The following is a 10831-nucleotide window of genomic DNA, read 5'->3' on the forward strand; positions in this document are numbered from 1 at the left end:
CACCACTGGGTCAGCGGATAGAAAATACCTCATAGTGGCGGCAGACTATTTTACTAAGTGGATAGAAGCTGAGCCGACCAAGTACATAAAGGCCCCCCAAGTGAGGACGTTCATATGGAAGAACATCATTAGAAGATTCGAAGTGCCACAGTGCATAGTATTTGACCACGGATGTCAATTCGACTGCGACACAATCAAGGATTATCTGGAGGACATGGGCACCAAGTATGCAAGTGCCTCAGTCTGCCACCCTCAGAGTAATGGCCAAGCTGAGGCAGCAAACAAGCTGATCCTAACAGCCTTGCAGAGAAAGCTAGAGGAGCACAAGGGCCTATGGGCTGACCTAGTCCCAAAGGTCTTATGGGCAAACAGAACCACTAAGAAAGAGTCTACTGGTAAAAGCCCTTTCACCCTGGCCTATGGGGCTGATGTGATTGTCCTAGAGGAGGTGCAGATTCCCAGCCTGAGGATACAACATTATGAACATCAAGGAAATGAAAAGCGCATGCTTGAAGAGCTAGACTTCCTGCCGGAAGTAAGGCTAAAAGCAGCCCTCAAGTTGGCAGCCCAAAAGAGCAGGATTTCCAAAGCTTTCAATAAAAGGGTCAAGCGCAGGGAGCTCCTGCCTAGAGAATTGGTCCTCAAAAGGACAGCAGCTGTGGGAAGAGGAAATTAGCATGGAAAACTGTCATCCAATTGGGAAGGTCCTTTCATCATTCATGAGCAATTAGGACCACGCGCATTCCTCCTCGCAGATCAAGAAGGTCAGGTCTTAAGAAATAGTTTTAATGATGATGTGTTAAATAAATATTTTGTTTAAAAGGCAAGAATTTAAGTAGAAACGGAGACATCTATTTCAATTTTGCAAGAACTCTATTAAGTTCATGTTATGTTAAATAAGGTAGATGAGCCATTTTTAATTTAACGAAATACAAGCCTCTACGTGAGGAGTATATTGCGTAAACCTGTTTTGATATATCATGCTTTAGCATCATATACTAACATACAGAAGTAAAGATAAAAAAACAAAAGGAAAGAAGAGAGCAACAAAAATGCAAGTGCTGAGGGTACTAAAACACTCTAGCATAAAGCAACAAAATAGCGTTAAGCTAAGAAGAAACATCCCTCCCAAAAACCCAACCTCACATGCTCCAAGTAAAACAGGGCACCACCTCGGGGACGCCTGAGGGGGAGGCCTGGCACGTTCAACTTGAGCAGGAGAGGGCAGGGAAAACGAAGACGATGAGCTATGTGGGAAACACTAAGGTTCTCTTAGTCCCACCCAGCTCACCTCTTCGAGAGGGAGAAGAGGAGGAAGCAGATAAATATAAGCCCTTACAAAAAGGAGTAAGTGGCACACAACATCAAGTCGCAACATAAACAAGCTGAACGACATAAATAATTCACAACAAAACAAGCTGAACGACATAAATAAGTCACAGCAAAACAAAGCTGAACGATACTAAACGAGCAGTTAAAAAGCTAATTGACACAAGTAAGTCTCAGCAGAGCAGACCAAGTAACGCCCAGAAAGGCAGCAACTGAATAAACTAATCAACATGCAGACGAGTCTCTATCAAACCTAAACAGAGTACATAAGGCACAAGCACCCAAAGCAAAATCTGGAACAAGGTAACATAAATACATGCAATACAAAGTTGAACCCCTACCCACCAAGGCAGGGTAAACATTCATCAGGTTAGTTACAACATATGCAAAGCTGAGCCCTCGTCCACTAAGACAAGGAAACACTCAGCAAGTAAAGCCAGAAAGGCACAAATACAAGTTAAGCTGGACAGACCCGGCAACAAAAGACAAAGTATTATGAGGAAACACAAAGAAACATAATCATTGGCGGCTATACACCCCAAAGATAGTAACAAAAACTACCTAGTTACAACAAATCTGGGTGAAGGAAACTCGGAGTAACCACTGGAGTAGGAAGGTGACACCCGCCATAACCTTTATTGTCCACCAGCCAAGAACTCCACCCCAATAGCTTTAGCAACATCAGGACAATGAAGAACTTCCAATTTCAGCACACCATGCTTAGGAACCTTGCAACTGGCAGCACGAGGGTGGTAAACAGAAAAATCAAACAAACCAGCCTCGCCCACAAACTCTACTTTGGCCCAGAAGGTGTTGAAACGAGCTTGCTGTTTCGCACCTTCACCGTATAAGCTACTCACGCACCGAGCCACAGCCTCCCAACCACCATCATGGCGATCATCCAATAACTTAGCAAAAAACGGGGAGAGTGTGAAGGCCTTAAGTGCCTCCTTCCTAGTAGTCTCTAGTTCAGTAACATGCCCAGCTCGCAAGTCAGCTATCTCTGTTTCCAACGCCTGCACCTTGGCCTGAGAGGTCCCCAACTATTCCTCGCAGCTCTTTCAATTTGGTCTGGGTGAGCTGAAATTCTCCCAACTAGAGCTGCAGGGCGTCCGCCCTCTCCCTCAGAGGAGTTACCTCACTAACCATAGCTTCCTTCTCAACCGAGCCTGCTGAACCTCCAAATTCTTCTGAGAAAGGATCAGTCCTTGATTATGATACTCCTTCTCCACTGCCAACAAGGCATTGGATAAATCTCCAACAAACCTGACAAACTGCAAAAAAAGGACAGAGAAAGAAAAGAGTAAGCTAAGATAGAAATCAGTGGAAGGAAAGAACAAAATAAGACACTAACAATGGAACGAACGAAGAAAAAGAGAAAAAACCTTCTGTAGGTCATGGCAAGCCGTAGCAGCAGGGAGGCTAACTAAGTTGCGCGTAGAATCAGCTGGAAGACGGACTCTTTGATTCAAACGGTACCCCAAAGTATCGCCATTCTGGGAGTCGTCCACAAGCAGAGACTCTTTAGCCCTCACGTTCATCTCAGGCCAAAATGGAGCATCCTCAGCTCCAACAGGACAAAGGACAAGGAGAAGATGGACATCAATGAGAACCTCAGAAAACTTAATAGCTCTAGTAGGGCAAAAAGTACCTCTAGCAAAGATCGAGGTAGCAGACAAGGGGTTCTCAAAAGCATTACTCAAGAATTGGTGAACAAAGTGATTAAGTTCACTGGAATTCTGAGTGTCAATGCCCCCGTCAGCATTCCCTCCAGGGAGCCTAGTGTTAGCAGAATGAGAAGCGAAGGGATCAAGGCCGGAGGAGGTACGAGCCTTCTTTGTAGCGGGTTCATCCTCAATAGGGGCGGAGGTCACAGGATCATCCTCCAGGTCTATAACTAGCTGATCTTGCTTTTGAGCACCCCCTGCATGAGCATTCCCACCTCTGGACGCACTTTGGAGCCGCCCTCTCAATTCAGTAGGGCGTGGCGGAAACTTGGGAAGCTCCTTGACAGTCTCATCGGGAAACTAGAAATCGGTAACTTCAGCAGAAGGATCAGCAGCGTCCTTCGTAGCAGTAACATTGTCAACATCAGAAGGAAAGAGCAGAACATGCTCAGTTGAAAAATTGGGCTTTAAGCCCGCAGCGGTAGTTTCAGCCTCCTTAGAGGGAAACTTTAGAACACTATCCGCAAAGTCATCAGTGGTAGTCTTTGCATCATCAGAAGCTTGATCACGTTGCCTTTTTGCAGTAGAGGTCTGAGGTGCCACCCAGCCGGAAGCTGCAACAGATTGCTTCTCAGGAGAAGCATCATGTGCCACTAACGCCTCACGCTCCGAAGCCGCTTTTCGAGGGGCAGGCCAAGTATCATGTCTACTCCTAACAGTGGAGGATGAAGGCTCAACTTCAGCACGGCTGGACCCTACGCGGTCAGCAACAGTCACGGTAACAAAAACAGCCCGCAGCTCACCGGGAGCAAGACGCACTTCATTCTTCAGAGGGCCGGTATACACCTCTAGTGTGTCAAAGAGCTCAGGAGGATTTTCAGGAGTAGCATTTAAAGGGTCCCTCTAGTTATTAGCCAGCCCAAGGATACACTTATCCAACTTGTCATAGCCTGAAAAGGGGGAAAGGCAAGAAAATAAAACAACGTAAAAGACTTAGACAAAAGAGAAAAAAGAAGAAGAAAACGAAAGAAAGCCAAGAAACTTACCCGGCTCATGTGTACGACACAAACGCATAGCAGAGAGCTGCTTGTTACCCACAATGTATATGGAGTTGGGTAGCCAGATCTTGGGAAATTTGGAATCACCTGTCCCCGCACCCTGTAGAGCCTTAAAAGCCTCAGTCTCACGGGCAGACTCGCAGGGGGAGACAGTAACTCCAGCCATGTTAGTATGGATTTCCATAAAAATGCGCGGCGCAGCAAAAGTGAAAGGCACCTTCACCCAGAAAAATTTGCCAGTCCAATCCCTAAAACGACCAAATTTTAGGTAGGATAAGATCCTGCCCTCCTTAGGAGCAACATAGTACCACCTAGACTCGGTCCCAGAAGCAGACCTTTTCAAGCTGATTAAAGACTTAAACAAGTGCAAGGAATTAGGGTACCTCCGAAATTGTAAGAACCAGAGCAGGAAAATTAGGGTATGAAGAGAAGCTGGATACAGTAGCGAAATACAGATGTTGAAGGCACGGAACACCTTCTCCAGATTAGGGTCAAGAGGAAACCGCAGACCCAAGTCTAGCTAAGACGCAAACACAACAATGTGCTCATCAAGGGGAGCAGAGAGCTTCGCACTATCAGTGAGCAAGACCAGCTCGTAGCCCTCCCCAAAACCATAAAACTTCTCCCCAACAGAAGCAAGGTTCAACCTTCTTGCATCCTTGCGCCAGAGAGAGTCCAACACACAGTTCTTTGGCTCGTAGCACTTGTCATCCAAGAAAAACTCAGTCTTTCCCTCCTCAACAGGCTCCACCACATAGGTGGGCTGACAATCGAAAAGAGAACAATCGCCTGGGGACTCAGTCATCCTGCTCATTCGAGCAGATAAGGAGGGAGAAGGTGATGGAGTATCAATATTTCCACCCCGCACTACATAATGGTCAAACCGATTCACATCAGCCATGTCATCAAGCCAAGCAAAACTGTTTAAAGGCTGAACATGGGGAATAGGACTAACAAGAGACACGTTAGGGGGATTAGCCTTAACGGCATCAACTAACATTTTATGCGCATTGTGCGCAGCCTTAAATGGGTAAGGTGGGACAAAGGAATCCCATCCTTAATAAGCACTCGCTCGCAGTAGGGATCAAAGAAATCAGGGCGAGGCTCACGTTGGAAAGGGCGAAAGGCACTACCCTCAGCGGGGCTACTACTGCCTGACCCAAATGCAGCAGTGGTTGTCGCAGCAGTACCCGTCCCGCTCGCAGCGGGGGGACAGGAAGAAGGAATAACCATTTCTATAGGAGTAGGGGAAGAAGAAAGAGAAACAAGAGGAGTGTGCGCAGGGCGCTCACCTGAAGGAGATGATCGGGAAGTTGAATCCGATTCAATGGCTACTTGAGGCTCACTTATGTTTTGATTATCAAAAGCGTCGGACATTATGAAATCTACAAAGACAAAACACCCATGAAGAGAAGAAAAAAGCAATGGGGCGCCGCAAATCGAAGATCAGTCTAAGGAAACAAGAACAATGAAGAAATAAAAGGAAAAGAACCAGGAATGCAGTTACAACAACAATAAAGGGGATTAAAATTGGGCAAATTCAATTAGGGCGAATCAAAAGATACAACCTTGGTTAGAAAAAACACAAAAAGAGGCGAAATTGGGAAAATACATACAACAAAAAGGTACAAAGTAAGTACCTTTAGGAGAAAAGTTGCAGAAGCAACAAAGTACAACAACAATGGTGGACGCAAAAGCCTAAATGAAACAAAGTTCGAAACTGCAGTAAAAAAAAAAAAAGACAGAAGAAGAAACAAATTAATAAAGAAGTAAGAGTGGAAAAATAAAAGAGAAAAGCGAGTATGGGAGAAAGTTGAAGCAAAAACAAAGACGAAGAAAGCGGAAACTTACCACAATAATGGAGGAACACGAGCACCTGAACAGGAGAAATGAAGAGCGAAGATTTTAAAGTAAAAAAGTAATGAAGAGGGGAAGATGAAAAAATAAGGGAAGTAAAAGAAATGTGTAAAAAGTGGTGGACAGTGAATTTAATACAAAGTAAAGGGGCAGTTAGAAACGAAGCAAAGCCAAACTGCCATGTCACTTCAGTAAATTAAAACTGACAGCCTGGATCATCAACACATATCCCACACATGAAAATACTATTCCCGCCAAAAAAAAAACATGCACTTCAGCGGGAGTGAAAGAAATTCCTCCAACCTCGTCATTTCTTAAACTTCAGCGGGAGTGATCGAAATTCCTCCAAGCTCGTCATTTCTCAGACTTCAGCGTGAGTGATCAAAATTCCTCCAAGCTCGTCATTTCTCAGACTTCAGCGGGAGTGATCGAAATTCCTCCAAGCTCGTCATTTCTCAGACTTCATCGGGAGTGATTGGAATTCCTCCAAGCTCGTCATTTCTCAAACTTAAGCGGGAGTGATCGAAATTCCTCTCCGTATGCTCGTCATTTCTTAGACTTCAGTAGGAGTTATAAAAAACTCCCCCTGCAGTCCAAACAAGTCCCAGCCGAATGTGCGTCCAACAGGCAAGAACAGAGACAATACAAAATCCAAACGACAACAAAGGCATCGTCATCAAAAACAGGACCTGCCTCCCAAGTCTCCGGATCGCAGCAACAACCCAGAGACTTGAGGGGCTAGGAGTGTGCAGGATAATTCAGCCAGACAACCCGTTGATCCATAGCTGATAAGGATATACGCTCAGAATAGCTGGCATGAATAAACTTCACGCCATCTCTTGGGGGGCTAGTTGTAGGGGATAGTTCTTGCTGAGCTATTCCTCCCAACTGGGCTCAGTTAAGAAGGCTACGCTGCATATAAAGAGTCGGCATGAGTGATCTCATACCACATCTTGAGGGGCTAGTTGTATAGCATAGCTCCCGCTGAACTATCGCCCAGCCTCCAAGGTGCGCACTCACTGCAAATAAGGTAGCTACGAAGGGCTCTCCAACCTGATGGAGTCAGCCCGCAGGGCTGACCAAGCTAGACTCTCCATAAAGGAGATAATACGCCTATAAATAGAGGGTAAGGTACAGCGGAAAAGAGGTTAGACACTAAAGTTATTGTACTTTTTGTATCTCTCTAAGTACACTTTCTCTTTCTAAACACTCTCTAACTTAAGCTTCGGAGGAGGGTTCCTCGAGCCACCCCCGAGGGCAATTTACGTGTGCTACCGTGTATAGGTTGTCGACGGGACCCAGCTCACCTAACAAAACCCTTGGATCCATACCTGGAACAATTAGATTTGTTTGTGCATTAATATTCAACCAACATAGATTTAGCAGGTTTAGGGTTAACCTATTGATTGTATGTTAGTCCGAAAGCGCACATGAATATGAGAAGAATAAAGTAGAGGCCTATTTTTAGGGCAGGTTCTATCTCTTTTAGGTTGGATTTGTACCTTCATCCCCAAATATGAAATATCCAGTCATTGTTCTAGACAATTATGGAGTTAGCGATCTCATGGATCGTGAAGGGATGTAACCTTCACCCTATGAACAGTTTACAAGTTCCTAAAACTTGTTAGCGACTCTTTTGCTCTAGCTTCCTTCCCTTTGGACGCCACCATACTTAAGTGTGTGATCATAGTGGGGCTCAAGTGTGGGATGCTTGAAATATTCCCTACACTTTTCCAATTTTTACTGTCCTTGAATTCTCACCTTCTGTGAGCATGACAATTACATCCTCCCCGTTGGGAAGTGGTCTAGCTACCTCCTCTTTTGCAGGTTCGAAGTTTTCCATAGCTAACTTCTGCTTGTCTTTTTTCCTTTAATACTCTTCTCGCTTCCTCTTCCTTGATTTTCTTGCAGCATGCTTAGCGGACTTGGGCTCTGAACCTGGCTGTTGTCTGGTCCTAGCAGGCTGCTTTAGGCCTGTTATGTAACATTATTGAGTTATCTTTTGGCTTCCCCTCCGCCTATCTTATGGATGAGCGGTCATCCCATGATTACATTGTAGGGTGATGGGGAATCTATCACTAGGAAGTCTGCTCGGACATAGCGTTTCCTTGACCTTTCCCCTACTCGGACTAACAATTCGATTATACCCTCTGGGAGCCCGGACCTGTTAAATTCGGTGACTTCATAACCTACCCTTTTCAGGTCCTTCTTGTCTAGCTTCAGCTTCTTGAATGCGCTGATGTATATGATGTTGGCTGAGCTGCCACTATCTATCAGTACTCTGTCCACCTCCCAATTTGCGATTCTCATGAGGGTCATCAGGAGGGTAAAATATTCCTTTTGGTCATGCTCATCAAATGTAGCTTGTGGCTGCGGGGGTGAGGCAGCCACCGGCGCTTCTCATTGTAATTGATATGGTGTATCATTGCTCGTAAGTCGGCCCCCGCTTTATTCATGGTCCCACCATGCACTTCTCCCCACTTGATTACATATACTCAACCCTCTGGCTTGCTGTCTCGGTCTTTACCCTCAGCTTGACCACGGTGACCTCCTCTACGGTCATGGCCAGACCTATCTTCTTCACTTCTCTTGAAGGTTCAGAGTGTTGCTTTAACTGATTCAGATATACTCTGCGGACTAAGTCCTCTATGTAGTCTTTCAAGTGGGTGCATTCATCAGTGGTATGGTCGTGGTCCTTGTGGAAATCACACCACTTACTTGGGTCGCAATTTATGTTCACCATTCTAGGCGGTCTCTGCCATTTGTCATCAACTTTGTTCGTGCTAAAAATATGAGATCTTGAATGAGTGAGCGGGGTGTAGTGGTTAAACCTCCCTGGTCTGCCTCCTCGTTTTTTATCCGACCTTCTCATCCCGACCACTCTGTCTACGTCCCTCCGACCTTGCTCAGCTCTGCTGGGCTGGTCCACCTTAGTTGTATTCTCAGCTCAGGTGACTTCTTCCCGCTTAAATGGTCAATAGGTGCTTTCTTGTTCAGCATTACCCTATATGTTTCATCTTCTTTTATGAACTCGTACGCTTATCCCAGCGCTTCAGTCAGTGTTTTGAGGCTCTTCCGCCCCATATAGGCTTTAATTGGTCAGTCTGGCTACAAGCTGCTCTGCATAACCAGCAGCGCTACCTCTTGGCTCATGTTTGGGATTGTTGTTGCTTCTTTTGTTGAACCTAGTGATGAACTCTCTCAGAGGTTCATCTTTTTCTTGAACCAACGACATCAGCTCGATGGTCATTTTGGTTCGATCCACCAAGGTGACAAATAGCTCCATGAACATTCTCTTCAGTTGGTTATAAGAGTATACGGATCCTTTTGGAATGGTTCCCTACCACTCTACTGCCAAACCTTCTAACGTAGGCGGAAATGCCTTACACCAGACTAAGTCTGTCATGGTGTACATTACCATGTGGTTTTCAAATGTTGACACATGGTTCTTAGGTGTGGTGGTTCCACTGTACCTGCAATTGGGCATCTTTATTTTCTCCATCGACTCTTTCAGAATCTCCCTACGAAATGGGGAATCATCTGGAATGACCTGAATTCACGCTCGTTTCCCCCTGTCACGACTTGGTCCTCGCTTAGAGGCCTGTGACCTGCTACGAGTTACTCATCTCTCCGAGCTGCCCCAGGCTTAGGCTGCCTCATCTACACTCCATTCTCTGTTCAGATTCCGAGCTTCTAGTTCCAGCACCTTCTACCTCAGCTGGACTAGCTCTTTTTGCTCCAGGGTGAGAGTTATGGGTGTTGTCTTCTTAAGCGCTGGCTCTGCAGCTGTTCTTACTGGTGGCGAGCTCGTCCCCTTACCGAAATTGGTAAGGACCGTCATCATTACTGACAGCTACTCTTTACTGCACTTAAAGAGGTTCGGCAAAAGGGCTGGCATATTAACGGGTTGCGGTTTTTGGGTAACTGGTGTTAAGATGATGGGTTTGTTGTTCGCGCCTTTCAATGGCATTCCAAACTTAAAAGAAGAATTGGATCCTATTGGATCGATTGGTTTTGACGCCGCCTTAGTTGCAGCAGACGTTGACCCGGTGGGATTGGATTTTTGTGAGATGGTTGATTTGGGTTTTACGGTTGATCCTTTTGGATCAAGAGTTACTGACGGTGTTTTTTGTGGTTTTTGGTCAGCGTCACTAGCCTTAGATACGGGTGTTTGCAAAGCTTCCTCTCCAGCCATGGTGGTTTATCAACTAGTCCCTTGCTCAACTAGTGAACCTCAGGTTAGATGATACTACCCCTCCTTCTAGCGCCAATTGTTCTAGGTGTGGATCCAAGGGTTTTGCTGGCACGAGCTGGGTCTCGTTGGTAACCTACGCAAGGCAGCACACGTGAATTTCCCTCGGGGGTGGCTCGAGGAACCCCCCTCCGATGCCTAAGTTAGAATATATTTAGAGAGAGAAAGTGTACTTAGAGAGATGTAGAGTGTAATAAATTGTGCATCTAACCTCTCTTCCGTTATGCTTTGTCCTCTATTTATAGGTGTACAATCTCCTTTGTGGAGAGTCTCACCTGGAGGCTGACTCTATCGAGCTGGTGAGCCCCTCGAGTTGTTCTTTTTCAGCGATGAGTGCGCACCCTGGGAGCCAGATGATAGTTCAGTGGGAGCTATCCTATACAATAGAGACTGCAAAGTTGGGGGAAGATCAATTTTCGGAAGTTCAGAAGATTGCTCAAGAGAGTTTATCCTCTATGGATTCTACTAAAGATAATTATGGGAAGTCAATTGTTGACCTTGGAGAATCTTCGGAAGTTGAGAAGGAAAGTGTGGACCATACAGATCTTGTTCTGGGGTGTAGATTATTTAGTAAGGAAAAGGTATCTTTACCTCCTAGCAATGATAAGGATAGTAGGCAAAGGAAACCTTTATCTACTAAAAATAATTTTCCACTAGTAGAAAAATAG

This window comes from Chenopodium quinoa, unplaced genomic scaffold (assembly GCF_001683475.1).
Source record: "Chenopodium quinoa cultivar QQ74 unplaced genomic scaffold, ASM168347v1, whole genome shotgun sequence".
Classification (NCBI taxonomy): domain Eukaryota; kingdom Viridiplantae; phylum Streptophyta; class Magnoliopsida; order Caryophyllales; family Amaranthaceae; genus Chenopodium; species Chenopodium quinoa.